The sequence below is a fragment of the Andrena cerasifolii genome, chromosome 15, assembly GCF_050908995.1.
Source record: "Andrena cerasifolii isolate SP2316 chromosome 15, iyAndCera1_principal, whole genome shotgun sequence".
NCBI lineage: Eukaryota > Metazoa > Arthropoda > Insecta > Hymenoptera > Andrenidae > Andrena > Andrena cerasifolii.
In genome coordinates, this window is record NC_135132.1 from 4,770,704 (window position 1) to 4,789,052 (window position 18,349).

Genomic DNA, 18,349 nt, shown 5'->3' on the forward strand with positions numbered 1-18,349 from the left:
AGGGATTTACTGGTAGCACCACTAGCTGGCAGAGTCTGTGACCCTATTAAGAAATTTATAATCGGCGTGTGTTTGCTAAAAGATGACATTCTCACGTTCTTCACATTTATCGTGGATTGCCACGAGTGTACACTTCTTCCATCCTTAGTGACAAGCTGACGGTTGAGCCAGCGACGTCTTCTGAGATAATATTGACAGTTAATAAAGTAGTTGTACAGCAGTTGTAAGGATTCAATAATTAATCAGTTTTCCTAGAATTCAGCATTCACTTGGAAACTAAGTCAGTATCAAAATCGATACAACCCACAAGTCTGTTAATCATAAGTCAGGAATCAGGCTATAGATGAGTCAGTGGAAGAAGTAATGAGGCTTTCACTTAGCATGGAAGCACCCACACCTCATTCTAAGTCAACTTTTTCAGGTTAATCACCTGCAACTAATTTTTTTCTGGACACTTTTGCAACAGAATTTGAACTAAAACCATTTTTAAACGATCCTTCATATAGTTCGCTTAGAGCTCGTAATTTTTACATATTATAAATAAATAAATATTAATTCTAGTATCTGAAATCGATTTCTCAAACTTAAAAACGAGTTTTCGAATTTTACAAATCTATCACAAAAAGAAAACAATTAAATCCGATTTTTAAGAACCGACAAACTCTGCAAGAAAGCATCCCCCTCATAATTTCCCCAGCGAACAATACCCCTCCAAACAACTCCTGAAACACGCGCCCCTTTCATCCCTCGAACCACGAAACACAAAAGTTCCACTTTCGCTTTCGAGTCTCTAACGTTTAAACCTCCGCGACCTATGGGTAGTGGGGCGGGGGATGGTCCTAGGAGCTCGGTGCAGGTGTAATCGGTCTGCTGGGAGTCCAGTTGACGATGGAAATCGCGAGAGCAGAGGAATCCTTCGGCGACTGTTCGAGAAACAAGGAATCGGTCCGGCCAATCGAGTATTCGACTCCCACGCAGACACAGCTCCACGAGCAACCGATTCCCATGGGGGTGCAGTGGCTGGCCAACTCGGTGACGGACTTTAAATAAATAAAGACCGAGCCCGGAAAGACTGAGGGGTGCTTTGTCTGGAGGACGAATGGCACTCGAGGAGTGGGAGGATTTGGAGGGGAAGGCTTGCATCCTGGGAGCCATGCATCAAGCCCTATTACCCAGGATGGTCTAAACTCAAACTGCTGCTTGGTAGACGTAACTGAAATTCAAGGAAATCTCTCCTCGTCCTCCATAGAGTTTGTGGGTGGGTGATTTCAGAAGGGGTGCCCACAGAGTCGTTTCAGGGACTGGATTCGATTAGATATTTTTTTGGGGGGGATAAGAACTTAGTGATAAAAATTGTGGATTTTGGAGCCTTTTTAGCTTCTATTTGAATAACACAGAACTCAGCAGAATGCTGCAGAGTATTTTTCCTGTTTCGAGGAAATTATAATCCGTAGCATCTATGAATGACATTGGGTTAATTTATTGAATAAATGAGAAGTACCATTTCGTATACTCGATGGTCGAGGTATAGTGAAATCGACAACTCGACAGTAGGTGGCAGCACTGGTTGAAACAGAAAGACCAGGCTGGCCTCCGTAGTCGAAATATCCTGTCTAAGTAGCATTCTTTTATTTTCCAAGGTATGTATGTTGAAATGTTTGAAGTTCCACGCGCCTTTTACCTTTTAAGTGAAGTTATAAAACCCTACGTGCTTCGTAGAGATCTAGAAATAGTCTAATGTAGTTTACATAACCTCTTTTCAGATGGTGAAAATATCCTACTTGAAACATTTAATTGATTGCTACGTTGATAATACATTATCAACAGGTCCACCTATTAGGAAAGATAATATTAGTGTCTTACGAAATAATGACATCATTTTTTAAATTGAATGAAGAAAAACAAACACGTTATAAAGAAAATGATAAAACTTCAGTTTTCTCGGTTGTTTTGAAATGCTAAGTAGGACTTTTTAACTGAGGAGGGCAGCACGGGTCTTATACAGGGTCTCATTTTTAAGCGACTTCAAAAGGAGGAGGTTATAATGTTGACCTGTATATATATGTATATATTTAATATATATATATATTGCACATAACTTTGTAATGCGTGGACCGATTTGAATGATTCTTTCGCTGTTATATAACATACTCTATAGAGTATGTTCCCCAATTAGTACCATGAAAATATTTTTATTAGAACACCCCAGAAGTTTATAGAATTCTAAATATACTATATTTTTATAGAGTAGAAACTCCCGGTAAAACAATGCAACTAAAAAGTGTAAAATAAAAAAAAACTGAACTGGCTTAACAAAACCGCACTGAAAAATAAAAACAATCGGTTCAATTTTTTATTTTTTTTTTTATAGAATTCTTTGCATTCTGTACTGAGGACTAAAGGGAAGTGGAAATCCTCACCTCCCTAAAAATATTTAAAATACATTTTCCTTGGCACAGATCTCTTTTTTTTTTAAAATCTGATTGCAGCCATTTTTTTTTGTTTCAATTTAACTTTTCCCTTCAGTGTTTGTAATTACTCCACTCTCCCCATACACACGTTTGTATAAGAGAGCCTAATTATGGAAACATACAGTGTTAATCGTCAGTAATACAAATTTGTGACACTTTGTTTCATATGGAACCAAATAACGAAATGCTTAAATCTGACTAAGGAGCAGGAAGCGAGAAAGAAAATCCCAACTGAATTATAACACCTCGGGAATAAGGAGCGCAGACAAAAGAATATAGCAAGATTTTCCCGGAATACTACCATACCATCATCTTTCATTAATTAAGATCCACGACGTTTATGGCACAATATTTCCTCAAACGTCACCCCTTAAACGACCCCGCAAGCACCGCCCTTAATTCCGCCCCCGTTGGACAAACAAAGGCGGAGGTACGAAACACAGTGTCCACTTTCCAGACGCAGCGTTTAACAAACTCCAGGCAGATTATGTCCTCGCATGCGAGGCTTTCACGGTCCGCAGGAAAAGGAAGAAACAGGTAAAACAAACATCCCTCGCCCCCTGTCCTCACGCGAGCGCGGTGTTCTCGAGTCGCCACCCTTCCAGGGCTGCTGATTCACCGTGCGATTTCTTAGGCGATTTTATCAGCCGCCTGGTCACGCAACGCACGGAAAACTCGGATCGCCGATTTCCACACTCTGCCCTCCGCGGAAGGTCGACGTCGCTGAAAACCGTGACGAGCGAGAAAGTTCCGTGGGAGCGCGATAAAAACCAGCCCGCGATTTCGTTAGGATGATGGATGGGATCACGGTGGACGGAATTAAGCCCTTGCCCCGCGATGTTAATTCGCCGCGTACTGGATCGTGAGCGATAAAGAGAGTAGCGGCTCAGATGCTTGGTGATTTGTCAGGAGGCAATGGTGAACAGTTGCGGGAAGGGATTAGCATTGTTTATGGATGGATGGGGTGGTGAGCGTAGGTGTACTGAGCAATAGTGAGGTCTTAGAGGGCACGTGCCTAAAGCTGGGTGTGCATTAGTCCAGTCGATGGATCAAGCGAGTGGTTTGACTGGAAATCGGTTGATGTCTACATTATTCCAGTCTCTTTTGAACCGTTGAAGGTAGTAGACTGTCGTGGCACGCATATACATGGCTGTCCAATGCTGGATTGGAGCACTGGACTCGACTAATGTAAACCCAGCTTAAAGGTAGGATGGAAAAGTGGGAAGGTTGGTGAGTGAGGAATGTCGAGTTAGGGTATCGCTAGTCCCGTAGAATTTGCGCTATGGTGTGGACCAACCGCGGATGGCTTCGTCCACTTCGTGTTTGTTTCGGCATGCGTATTGGAAACTTAGACTTTGCTATAGGTCTGACGTGCAAAACTGAAGGGGGCTGTGGACTTTCCCTTCTTTCACAGCCCAGTTTCATCCGAAGGACTATACCTTCCGTGCCCGATTGGCCGTGATAATTATTTCCTGTTTGTATATCGCTCGCTGAAACTATACCTTCTCGACCTACTGCTCGCGGGAACTATACTTTTGCGTATTTGTCCCGGGAATTATACCTTTTATGCTTATTGCTCGCGAGAACTACACCTTCTTTGTCTATTGCTCGCGAGAACTATACCTGTTTTGAGTATTTTTTGTGTTAACTATATTTTCTTTGCCTATCTATCACAATAACTATATTTTCTTTGCCTATTTATCACAATAACTATATTTTCTTTGCCTATTTATCACAATAACTATATTTTCTTTGCCTATTTATCACAATAACTATATTTTCTTTGCCTATTTATCACAATAACTATATTTTCTTTGCCTATTTATCACAATAACTATATTTTCTTAGCCTATTTATCACAATAACTATATTTTCTTTGCCTATTTATCACAATAACTATATTTTCTTTGCCTATTTATCACAATAACTATATTTTCTTTGCCTATTTATCACAATAGCTATATTTTCTTTGCCTATTTATCACAATAACTATATTTTCTTTGCCTGTTTATCACAATAACTCACTTTATTTGCCTGTTTATCACAATAACTATACTTTCTTCGCGCATTTTCCGTGATAACTATACTTTCTTTGCGCATTTTTCCTGATAACTATACTTTCTTTGCGCGTTTCTCGTGATAACTATACTTTGCTTATTACTCACGATAACTACATAACCTCTTTTCCTATTTATCAGAATAACTATACTTTCTTTGCGTATTTCTCACGATAACTATACTTTCTTTGCGTATTTCCCGCTATAACTTTATTTTCTTTACGGATTTCTCGCAATAACTATATCTTTGTCCAATGCCAGTGAAAACTGCACCTCCTTCGCGTGCTACTCCTACCAGCAATCAACCCTGGCGAAGCCCCTAATTGGGGCGCGAAGTCGCGGCAGAGATTTTGCTTCTTCGCGTTTTACGTCGACGACAGGCGGGTGGCGCACGACGCATCGATCGTCCTTCATAATTCAGCGCGTGGAACAATCGACAGCTGGACCGTAAATGGATTTACCGGCACGTATCTACGGATGACCGCAATAATGATTCGTTCAAACAGAATTATGCACGGCCGATGCCACGATAACGACGCCGCTAAGCGCGGACAAATCGCCGTTACACAATTCCGCCCCGGTGACTGGCATTCACGAAACCAACGTCGAACAAAATCGATTACACCGGACCTGGGCGCGTGGTCTTTTTCTTCCTGGCCTCACCACTTCGTGCTCCTGCCCCAAAACGTTCTAAGTCTCCAATTCTTAATTCCCCCAATTTCCTATCCTGCTCGTTTCGTTTCGTACCCTTCGACCAGACAGAATTGAAATCCCCTAAAGGGTGGTGCAAAATGGAAGTTCAATTTAGCCACAATTAGCAGCACTTGCATTCAAACTTTTCTCGGAAGAATCGAATTTCTGTTCTCTTGCATATCGAAGCTCTCTACTCCTCTGTAGACTTAAGAAAATTAAGGGTCATCCCCAAATTACATGGGGATTCTTCTTCGCAGCAAGGGGGTTGCTAATTTCTTACGTTTTCTTACCAGGAGGGGGGGGGGGTCAGGTAACGTCTAACGTAATATTTTTTAATCTAATATTTCGTAATGTAAGTGATGATTCCAATTTTTGTAGATTTTTTACTTACACCACTTTAATAATCACAGGCATATAGAAATCTTTAAAAAAAATTTAATAACTGCAGAAATACAATGTAAAAAATATTACGCAAGGGGCAGCGGAGGAGGGGATTGCAAAATAAAATCTCACGAATTCTTATACTGGGAGAGGGAGGAAAAAATTTACAAAATTACCCTTACGTACATTTAAGGCCCCTTACAGGCTCGCGCCCCTTAACCGAAATTAGCTATAGCAATTCTCAGGATAGATATTTAAGTGGCGTTCCCGCTGTTTTTACAATTAGCCGCCCCATTTCAAAATGTTCTGGCAGGGTGAAAATCCTCGGCGGCGCCACGAGGAACGTGCGTTCACAGAAATTATGGAGCAACTGGCGCGAGGGATGCCGGAGAGTAAGTTAAGTAGGATTCCTAGGGACATTTCGATCTCCCGATCTCGTGGATCCTCTTTAGCCGCGCGCCGCCAGCTACCCGAGTTAATCCTTAACGTATGTCGCGATTTCGCGATCTGCATACTGCTTACCCCTGGAGTAATTTCACTGGGACTTAGGGGTCGATTCTCAGGAGGCGCGGGGGAGGATGACGGGAGGGGGATTGGTAGTACAGCCCTCCCCCCTTGCCGCCCGCGCGCACTGAAATGGTTTGCCCAACGTATTAAGTCGTCGGCACGGCGGGATTAACGATCGTGTCGACGCCTCGCGATTTCGTTTGCGCTCGCTCGCGAGACGCTCGCGGGACCATGTGCGTCACGCATTAGCGCTACCCCACTCGTTATTAACCTGCTATTAACACTCTGTTAAGACTCTTTCCTAGTGTATCTTCGTTTCCCCCTTTCTTTTGCGGCATTCGTCTTCGTGACGCCGTAGTGGCAGAAATCGGAAGCCGAATAATCTACAGGGTGGTAAAAGATTTTTAGTGGCTTCCATGGATGTTCCTACATTTACATACTGGGATCGGTCGAGACCTGGTAAAAGAATATATAGACGAAATTAAACTTAGCTTTGTAAACCAGGGTGACAATTTTTTTTGTAACGTGTTCTTTCCACTGAGGGGATAAAAATGTAAAAGATAGGTCCCCCTTCTTTCTCGCTTCAGGATTAACATTTATGTGTGTAAAAGTAATTGTATAAATTGTTACCACACAAGCCGTTATTAAGTGCACAGAGTGTGTGAGGTTATGTTGCGTTCGGGCATGCACAGGGGTGGATTTGTATATAGGGTATGTAGGCCTACAGCGGCGTATTTTCGGCGAGAGAAATTGAAAAAGGTTTAAGGGTACATTCTCGTGTAATCGTTAAAAAAATTAGGATTTTTTTTTAAAGAAAACTAACGCAAAGGGTGAAATTAGTTTAACTAGTTATTTTGCTGTTAGGTACACCGTGTTTTTATCACCGTCAGAGTTATAGCCATTTATTTAAGATTACAATGGAAAAAAACAATAAATTTTTTTGATCATCTTAAAATATGTATATGTATATCAATCAGGGCCGGCGGAACCCTTTATGCAAGTTATGCAGCCGAATGGGGCGCTAAAAAGCTATATCGCACACTTAATAATAAAGGAATCCGAGTCCCACATAAACAAAATGTAAATGTAATTCTTTTTTATTGTACCTCGTAAAGACAAAATATATTAAATAGAAAACGGGTGCAAAAATTTGGGGGCGCCAAAAATTTTCTTGCATAAGGGCGCCAACCATCCTCGCGCCGGCCCTGATATCAATACTAAAGACTTCAGACTATGTGTTAGAGTTTTCTATTAATAAAAGGAAACCCCACACACAACTGATTTTTTTAAGGAATTGCACGAGAATGTACCCTTAAACACAGGCCTGAGACAACTTTAAAAATTCACTTTTTTTCATGTAGCAAATTAGCAGTAGGTGAGTTGCCATATTGAGTGAATTTTAAAACTGTCTCAACTCTTCTGAATTAAAATATTCAATGAACTTCATATAAAGGGCGACAGACGATTGTTAGCCTAGGGGCGCCAAATCTCTAAATCCGCTCCTGGGCGTGCGCATTGGCGACCTCACTGGTGCCTGGTGTATTTATATCTGTTTCTCTTTGGAAATTAGAATTCGTTTTTGTGAGTTCGTGTAGGTATTCAGAAATACCTTGTAATTGTGTTCTACTGAAATCTATTTGCAACGTTAATTAACTAGTAGGCAACGCCATCTACTGATAACTAGTGTTTATCCCGTGGTAGTTAACTGTTTAAAAAACCCATTCTCATGTTCGAAATTACTGATCATGTATCAGAAATACTTTTTATTTGGTCAACCGAATAATCAGAAAAGTGGCACCAATGCCTTCCAGATGGCGTTGAAGTAGTAGCCAATATCCCTGTTGATGATGCTAAGGGTATTTCGTATTTCTATTATGTCTCTGTATTTTTTGGGAAAGTGTTGGGTCCGAAATAAGTTCTTACAATCAAATTATCTGAGGAAAGGGAAATTACTAATATTGAAGGTTAGGTTTCAAACAGTGATTTTTTTTCTTTCTCTTTCTTTCTTTACTCCTATTTTTGTATTTTATGCTATAAAGACGCTTAATAATAATTACAAAATTATTCAACACCTGTTGGTTTTCTCCAACAAGGTGGTGGAGTAAGGTAGATAGGTAAGAGCAGCGAGTGCACTACTTGAAGTACGTATATTTTAATTAAAAGACTGACAGATTGACTGGCAGAGTGATAGAACAAAATTGTAGCCACCCTATAGAGGGTATTTAAATAACTGTAGCTTGAAACAATTTAAATATTAGAAAACACGAGGAAATGTGACAAGCTTTCCTTTATCATCCCCACTGGGGGATTTAAAAATAGCAAACACAATTCTTCTGTCTAAACTTTGATTTTTCCCAATTTTGAAAATTTCCACTTTTATATAAAAGTATGCATATCTGTGTGTTTGTTGCATTTTCATAACATTTTCTAATCTCGCGCCTTCCCCCCCCCCTCTACATGCATGCGCCCCCTGTCGAACTGCCTTCCGGAATTAAGAATTGTATATTAATTTCTGTTTCAGGTAAGATTTCTGGCCTCTTTAACTCCGTATGTCCTTTGACACGCGAAAAGCTCGGTAAGTTAATTAAATTTCCCTTGGCGGAGTTGCTTTAATTCCAGCGCCATAATTAAAGTACCAAACGGGATGCGTTCACGCCTGCGACGGAGCGAATTATAAAGATTTCATTACCTGTCGGATTGTATAAATATTTTAAAATGTCAATCAGCACAAGAGTCACATAAAGTACTGGATACACCGGCGAAGAAGTGGTTTATTTAAAGGAAATAATTATCATAATACCCTCCAAGTCTTTTCGTCAGAAAAAAATTATTTACATGACGTAATTTCCAATCGATCTGTTTTTCGAAATGGAAGAACTGTAATACGCTGCTGTAACTTTGGACGTGGGTAAATGGTATCCAATTGACTTGGAAGTATAATTTTATGATGTTTATCGTCAACTGAAGTTTTGAATGCAAATATAATCGAGGGTAACGCAAGTTTTCCTAATGGAATTAAAAAAACTTTCAAGTTCCATCGAGGGGGGTAAATAAAGAAGTCCGTGCGCAAGTAGCCGTGTTCAAAAATTCATTCTCTTCCCGCTATTAACGTTGTGGAAACTGGGGGGTGGGTGGGGAGCAGTAAAAAATGACGCTCATGTTAAGGGGGGTGGTATCCTCGTGTCTGGTATTTCGTTGTAATTAGAGGCCGGTGTAAAGAGCCGCGCGACGCTAGTAATTATTTCATTCCCTACTTCTTGATTTTACAGTAATTAACGAACCCACTTCGCCGACCAGGAATTACCACGTCGGACGTCAAGTTCGCTCCATTGAGTGACTACTTCCTATTCTTCTCTTTGTTTAACCTTCGTCGCTTCTGATAACACTATGATCGTGATTAATTAACGATATACCTACAAAGTTTCTCTTTGATCCCCTCTTCTGTCTCCAGTGGAAGCGGAAATCTGAATTTGGATGGAAGGATAGTAAATTGCAAATGGAATTCAAATCAGATTCAAGTTCAATGTTAAATTTTGTCATTTCTATACATTCTACCTGATAATAGGATAAAATGTTCCAGAAGAACCAAGTGTCTTAGACGAACCGTTTTCTGATAAACGGCTGTTAAAGTGTCAACCAATTAGATCGCGCCACGTGGCAACTGTGGGCGGAGCGCTTCCCCCACTGCGCCGCGCTACGGCGCAGACGCTGCGCGAGCGTCTTCGCTCGCGCATAAAACCGTAATAGGCGTAGAAGTAAACGAAAGTGAATCTGAAATTCCTGATTCTTTCAATGAATTTTCCTCGAGTCTTTGCAAAAGTCATTTACCAATTTTTATTAAAGAACGAACTATAATAAATGACATTTAGTTTGTCGAAATTAATGGAGACAGTGTCCATAGTTCGTTGTAATAAAAATTGCAACGAACACCGCACAGAAAAAAATTGCAACGCTTTGTTCTTGTCATGCAAACTGCAGGTTGGGAGTTTTGGAGTGAAGGTGGACATCGTAAATGAAAAATTCGTTTTGGACCGCTTAATTTGTGTCCATCGTTTTGCACCTAGCAATTAGGTGTCACAAGGAAAAGCTTAAAGGAGGCAGTTATTTCGGTACCACATTATTACAGAGGAAATTGTACTCATACCTATGTCAAGAGACTGGGGCAGTATCATTTTTTCGCGGGGCATTAAGTGAATTTACATCTGCCCATCGTAGTTAGCTATTCTGGCATCTGTAATCATGTAATTAGTTCACGATGCACGAAGTTGCATGTAGAGAGACTTTTGTAACGTCACATGACCTGTGTAATCGCTGACTTGTACACCTGCTTGACTTCCTTCTAGAAAGAGAATGCTTAGGATCGTTTTCTACCTTTTTAAAAATTGCATTCATATTATTTTGGAAGCTATACCATTATTATTGAAATATTGCTGAGGGTCATCATTCCTTCTAGTTAAAAAGTTTTAAAAAATACGAAATTAAAATTTTGCTATATTTTCATTTTTTTTTTTAATTTGCGTAATTTTTGTTTAATTCTTTTTATCAAGTTTCAAGTCGATTGGATTTCTGGGAGTGAATTAAAATCGAGGCACAAGATTTGAACCGAATAAACAGAAAAAAACAGACAGAGGATTGAAGTTAATTGCAATACAAAAATCGTTTAATTAAAAACAGATAAATGACACAGTGACTCGAATGAAGCATCCCGTTAAATTCTGTGGAAATAAACATTTACATAAATTTATCAATTCCCATCCGTCACATCTGTTGCCATTCACTTTCATCTTAACCGAAGCAGCAAACAAAAAACACTGTGTCCATATCGAATCACAGAAACCAGGTAAAATTAATTTTCTTTAGTTGCCATTTTCACCAGATGACCAGCTTCTCTTTTGGGCGCATCATTTAAATTGCAGCGCCAAAAGAAAAGCACACACTCGGCTGTTCGAGCCAGCCATGCCAGGAAGATCCCTTATCACGAAAATCGCGTTTCTGGATTCATTATTCATTCATCCAATCGGCGGCTCTCTGGATAATCAGGTTACCACTTTCGAGAGAACCAGTCGTTGGAGCGTCCTCGAGTTCGCCGGGAGTGAATCGGTTCATTGTGCAATCGATCCTGATCAACGCCGACCGTTTCTGAACAATCAGCCACCGAAGAACCCATCGAAGGTCCTCGTGGTCCACGAGTCTCCCTGTCGTTTTTGCTCCTGCGTCGAGGGCCACGGGGTGATTGCGCTCGAATCACGATTCTTTCTCCCTCTTGTTTCAACCCCTGCCCGTTATCACCCCCTGTCAGATCGAGAACCAGTAAATTCAGCTTCAAACATGTACTCGAAACACTCTGCTCCCTTCAGGCTGATGGTGCTATTGTTGTGTGGCTGTTGTTTTATGGTGTGAACCTATTTTTTTTTTAAAATATCTACTTGATTTCAAATGAGCAATGCCTATATTGTGGGTACAATGGTGGTCGAGGGAAAGTTTAAAGGGCGAATTGTGAGAAAATGTGCAGGCTTGATAGGAAGGAGCTGCATTCCCATTTCTGTCTGTAATGCTGAGGATTCTTTGAGGGGTACTCTAGTGTGTCTGCCCATCTTTCAACGCCATTTTTGAGAATGTATTTAATAAAAAACTATAAGGTTGTACTATCTGGTCTTTTGCCTGCATATTAAGGTATGTTTGAAGTAATACTCCAATTTTTTTTATCATTTTTATTGTATATATACATAGATATAGTCGGTGCTGCAAGGTTCTTCAAAAAAGTTGGTGTGGGAACTGTTCTAGTCCTCCAAAATAGAAAAAGTAAGGTTTATTTTCTTTATTATGTTTGTCGCTATGGTTGGAACGGCAGAGGTCCCCTAACAATAAAAATTTGCGGAATGACAGCAGTTTGAAAAAAAATCGTTCGATTTTTGCTGATAAATTTAGCTGTTTTCGTTCTGTAGAATTAATTTTCTATAATATAGAAACTCGTCCGTGGTTCCAACCATAGCAACACACATAATAAAGAGAATAAATGTTAGTTTCTCTATTTTGGATGACTAGAACATATCCCACACCAACGCCCGACGGAAAAGAATATTTTTGAAGAAGTTTGTGCCACAGACTATATCTATGTTACTGTGCAATAAACTGCATAAAAAAATCTGAGTATTACTTCAAACCTACCTTAATATACAGGCAAAGCGCCAGACAGTATAAACTTATAGTTTTTGTTAAATAAATTGCCGAAGGTGGCGTTGAAAAGCGGGCAGTTACACTAGAGTACCCCCTTAATGTAAATCAGTGATACCAACGTGATAAGTAGTCTTGGACTCAAGTCTACTTGTGCCTATGTATGTACATTGTATAACATAGGTGCACTAGGCGTCAAAACGGCTTCCATTCGGAAATTTGGCAACGTTGCATGTCACTAGGCATAACTCAGCGGTTCTAGTGACATGCAACGTTGCCAAATTTCCGAAGGGAAGCCGAATCTGGCGCCTAGTGTACCAATTATTTTTAGAGAGCCTTTTGAATATCACTGGATATATATGCTACCATGTATTAATTGTTAATAGTTACTCGACTTACAATTAGCTTTGATAGATTTTATATGAATTCAAGGATAAGTTGACTTTTCCTCAGCTATTGTTTTTTATTTTTATTTTTATGCATTTATTTATTAGATTTATAATAACTTATTTTAATGTGCTAAAGGGTTATTATCTCGTAATAAATAAATGCATAAAAATAAATTTAAAAAACTATAGCTGAGAACAAGTCAACTTATCCTCGAATTCATGTAAAATCTATCGAAGCTAACAACGGATGTTATTATTAACAACGTGAAAAGGCACGAATAGAGAACGGATAAATAAGGTACGGAATAAGATGAGCAGATATTACAAATACAAGAATCAATATTTCAAATTAATCATCCAGCATACGCAGAACTGAATTTCTGAATGTAATAGGAATTACAAAAGTGACCAATTCTAATTTCGATCTGTACCCACTTTAATACTACATACTATATATATAACATCTTTATTGTTCCTTACAAGTTACAGTCTTCTTTCTCTTTGCCATATGTATTGTATATACATTCCCTAAGGCTATATACTTATTATCCAGCTCACTACTACCTTCTTCCTGTTTACTACCCTTATATCTAATTGTAAACAATTCTACCCTCCCCCTTTCGTCTGCTGTTTTTATTCCTATTGTAATCTACCTGTTCTCCTTCATCCCTTACCCCTACTCTTCTACCCTCCTTCCTCCCTTCCAACATTTCCCCTCTGCACTGTCCTTCAAAATTTACCTTATCCTCTCTTCTATTACTCTTTCATCCCCTGCACCTCCACACCTATGCAATACTTGAGGCATTCATAGCAAAAGCGGACTAATTTTCTTTGTAAAAAAAATTAATTCTTCCTATTTAATGTGATTAATACAGCCTATTGGAAGACATTGCCGCTACTAACAAGGGAAGATCCCGAACCAGGAAGTTAAAAAAATTCTGAAACTTTGTGAATATGTAGGGCAGGCCTGCCCTTTACGGTGCAAGTACCTCTTCAAGTTCTGGGACCCGGACAACAGCCCAGTGCGGAACTGTTACGTTGCTAACCACAGCATGGACTGCGGGAGAACTGCAAGACTGCGCGTGCGTCCAACTGGGACGTACCACGAGTCTATACAGCTGGGCCTCACGCGTATGGGCGCACGCGCACTCTTGCAGCTCTCCCAAAACCCACGCAACGGTTAGCAAGGTAACAGTTCCGCGCTCGGCTGTTGCCCGGGTCCCAGAACTTGAGGAGGTATTTGCACCCTAAAGGGCAGGCCTGACGTAGGGGATTTCCTCCTGATTCAACCCTTAACTGGTATCTTGGGGTCGCTCATGACCCCAGGCACGCAAAGTTCGCTGCAAAATTTTTGGTTGTCTAAGCTTGCAAACTGTTTTTCTAATTAATTTTATAATATTAGTTTAACTTTCTAGGTTTCTATTATTTTACACATTACCTAAGAACAAAATATTCATAGAGGTTGATTCAGGGTCGACTTTACAAATTTCTGTGTCCTTTTTTATTTGGGGCCTGCCACGACCCCAGTATACCAGCCACGCTTGCCAAAAACAGTATACCAGTTAAGGGTTAAACGCAACTTTTGTTTGCTGCCCAAATTCACTCGAAGCGGGTGAAATTAACCCCTGAAAATTCGGCTGTTTTCCGATTTTCTGTTATAACTCGCGAACTGTAAGGGATAGAAAAAAAGTTTCAAAGCAAAAGTTTCTTCCTTTAATTAAACCTGTCATTTGGTAAAAAAAAATTATTTTACAGTTCACGAGTTGTAACACAAAATCGGAAAATAGCCGGATTTTCAGGGGCCAATTACACCCCCTTAGAATGAATTTAGGCAGCGAACAAAAATTGTGTTGTATTCAGGAGGAAATTCCCTACACATTCACAAAGTTTCAGATTTTTTTGCGCGTCCCCACGCTTCCTCCTCCATCTCACTACCCCTGCGATTTCTTTTCAGCGACATCATTGATTAATATTCAGAACGCTCAACTAAAACCTGACGAATTCGTGGGAGTTTAATTCTCCTGCTTCCATCTTTAAACAGTATGACGACAGAATGAACGTAAAACAGAGAGGAGTCTTTGGAACGAAATGGCTACGTAATATCTGAAACAGTCTGTCGCGTGGGTGTCCAAAATTAAGCCAGAACGCCGAGCTACTTACGTGCGAACACTATGGAATCGAAATCCGTTCGCGGAACTTCCGCCTGCGAAATTAATATCGGCGAAACTTCCGCGAAAGTCCAATCAGAAACTTAAGCTGTTCCCGTACAATGAACGAAAAGTTTTTCGGTGGACGCTTAGAAAATTGATACAGGCAGCTGGACCCGGGAAAATCGGAGAAAATAGAAAATGTAGACCGTTTTAGTGACAAAAAAGCCTTGCCCTTGTCAATCAAAAGCTACTCTTGGAAATACTCTGAAAAGTTTTGAGGAAATTGATGCACATTTCATTGACAAGAGCTGTCAATAGATGAGCAATTTTATATTTATCGCAATAAATATTAATAGACGATTTTGCATTTTTTTTATTAGTTTTTTTTTTAATTCCGTTACTGAAAATGACAGGTTTTTAGAGATAATTTGACGAATTTTTAGGAAATTTATTCACATTTGCAGAGGGTGGCCAAATTATAAAACTCAAAATTTTCGTCAATTTTTGGGATCATTTTAAAATGGATTTAATACGATTAAAAAAAAATCTCATTGAATTGGTAACCAAAGGTTCTGAAAGGAAACTTTCTTAGCTTTCCAAAACACTCATTAAAATTTGTCTATGATTATGAGTTCGCAAGTTACAGGTGTTCAAAGTGAACAGTACCTTTTTTGCTTTGATCGCGAATAACTCGGTCAATAAAAATCATACAACAAAACAAAAAATAGGAAATTAAAGAGAAATGTTTGCTCTATGAGAGAGTTCTTCGTTGGTTTTACCAGAAAAATTTTCTTTGGCCCATGCATACGTTCAAACTGGGCAAAAATTTCTGAATAAAACAGTATCGTAATCGATGAAAAAAGAATTGAGTCCTTGAATCAAAAACTAGAAACTTCAAGCATTAAAATGCTACTTTTAAATATTTTTTGCATCCATTTTTCACAGAGTTACAGCCATTCCATCGCTTAAACTTACAAAATCTCAAACCTTTTTGTTTGAGTATAACAATTTAGCCACCCACTGTACTTGCAAAGTGATATCAATAAATAAGCACTTTATTATATTCAGTGGACTATAAAAGATAATTAAAGAGACCTTGTAGAAAACACTGAGTGCCAGAAATCAAATTCTATACTATAGTACTACTATTGGCACGTAGAATATTTTTTATAATTTTTTTTTTTAATTTTGGCACTTGAGTGCAGTGTTTTCTGCAAGGACTCTTCACCTGCTTAGGAATATGGGACCTTTTTTATTGAAGTAAAAATGAAGTGACACGGAACTCGTGCGTAATAGGGTGAAATTGAGGTACTATGCGAAGGAAAACGAAAACTTGGATAAAAGTAGGTGCCTCAAAGAACGGGAATGAGAGGAGCAAGGAAGAATGTTGCAGAATGGAGACAGGGAAATTAAAGTGAAGAAAATGATAGAGCTTTAATGGATTGATAGAGTACTGATAGGAAATAAACGATTTACCAAAGTTTAGGAAACAAAAGGAGGGTTTAAATACAGTAAAGGCTACGAGAGTTTGTGTTGTGCTCTTACGCATTGTTTATCTAAAAAATGTCACTGTAGAATTTCTACAAACACTCTTGACCACTTCTGATCATCGACTTCCAGTTTCACTTTTCTGCAAACTGAATTTTTTTTAAAAGGTTGATTATAAGACATGTATGCAGCTATTTGTGAAAGCTCGGGATATGTTACTGTAATTGGAGGAACTGATTAATGTTTTCGGCATAGTTAAAAGTGTTCTGAATTTTCTGGCAGATGAATGTTTGATTTCGAAAATCAAACATTCGGTATGCAAATTGTTCGGAATTTACTCAGTTCCTTGAGCCTGGCCGCAAAGAATAACGAGGTTGAAAATATGAGAAGAGCGAAATGAGAAGAGAAAGGCAAGTTGCGAAAGCAAAACGAATGAGAAAATTGGGAAGCAAGAGAGTCAACTCGAAGACGAGAGCAACATGCCCATAATAGTGGGAAACACGGAAGATCAAAATGAAGTTTATGGTAGAAAATTACAAGTGAAACTTCAGGCGAGGGGGAAAATGTTGGACGAGTATTAAGGAAGTAAAAATGCGTTAAGGGGAAATTGAAGAAAAACTTGGGTAGAGAATGGGAGTTAAAGAGATTGGTAAAAAAATCGTGGTAAGCCAAGGCTGACAATTGGAAAAGATACAGCGAAAGTCTGTGATGTGAAGAAAGAAAATAACGCGCACTTGGGTATTTAAGGGAGCAGGGGCGAGGGACTTGAAATGGACAATCGAAAATTTTCAAATTAAAGACGAGAAATTGAGGAGGACTGTAATATAGCTACACTTTTGGAAATTTTAAAGATTGAACTCATTCTGCTAATAAATTTGTAACATGTTGATCGAAGAGTTATTTTTATTTACATCTATAATAACGTCCAAAATGGTTTTCACTGCAACTGTACCCGCACTTAGGATGTACTTATGTAAATCCCATTTTTGAAGTTCATTAAGTGTAATCGATATGAATGTTTCTTCTTTTTAAAGAAAAACCTGACTAGATATAGTACCCAAACCAGTTGCCATCTAAAACCTTCACGGAACAGTTACCTCAGCTTCTATTCATGTCTTCTGACTCGTCTTGGGAAAAGGTCAGAGGGTTTAGAGGCTTAACCAATAGTTTAATCGTTCTGCATTCGAACGTTCTTCGAAACTATTGGATGGTGTTATTCATCGGAATATTCCCTTGTGTAGACCTTGCTCCGCCTTTTCCAAAGCATATTGAGTTGTACAGCTTGAAAGTACTAGAGCACATGATTCGAGACTACTTTACCAGTAGCAACAAATATATCGTGCAACTAAACCGCAGCTCTGGCACTAAGAAAAACAATTACCACTCTACACCAGAACACCGCGATGTACCAAAACCCCACATCCAACATCGACCCGCTTGTTCCTCATAATCAATTAGAACAAGTCACCCGCCAGCTGACCAGCCTGCCCCCCCGGAAAGAGCAAACGGTATTCCCTGGTGTTAAAAGGCGACAAAAAGAGGTGAAGCCAAATGGGAAACAGGGTTAGTGAAGACACGGTCCTTGAGCGCGGGTGGAGGGTGCAGGCTACGCGGCAGGAGGGGGAGTACCGCGAGCGTAGCCGCGGTAGAAGCAGCTCGGTGCGTGCGCGAGAGCGCAGACTCGACGCAGCTCGTGCGAGCTCGCGGCCCGTCGGCGGCCGCGCGCTCGCCATTGGCCGCGCGCCGCGCGACGGGGTGTGAAGAGCGGGGAGCAGCGTTTGAAAGCCGCGTATACGCCGCGACACGACCCGGCCGCGGCGACGGTGGCGGTGGAGGCCTACGCGGGCGCCGCGAGAGAGACGCTCCTCAGTTGTGTCAAGCTAGGCGATCGAGTAGGACGCTCTTTAATCGTTCCCGCCTCCGAGTTACTCTCTCACGACACACACACCGCCTCACACACCCACACACACACACACACGCACAACACACACGACACATTTTTTTCCCCCTCGCACACTAACACTCACTCTCCGTCTATC

The 18,349-nt window shown here is 40.1% G+C and overlaps 1 protein-coding gene across 9 annotated transcripts in view; it reads left to right on the forward strand.

Annotated features, from left to right (window-relative positions):
• Positions 1-18,349, forward strand: part of Heph (polypyrimidine tract-binding protein 1 heph) — a 793,543-nt gene that overhangs the window by 387,253 nt on the left and 387,941 nt on the right. The gene's annotated exons all lie outside the window — the stretch shown is intronic.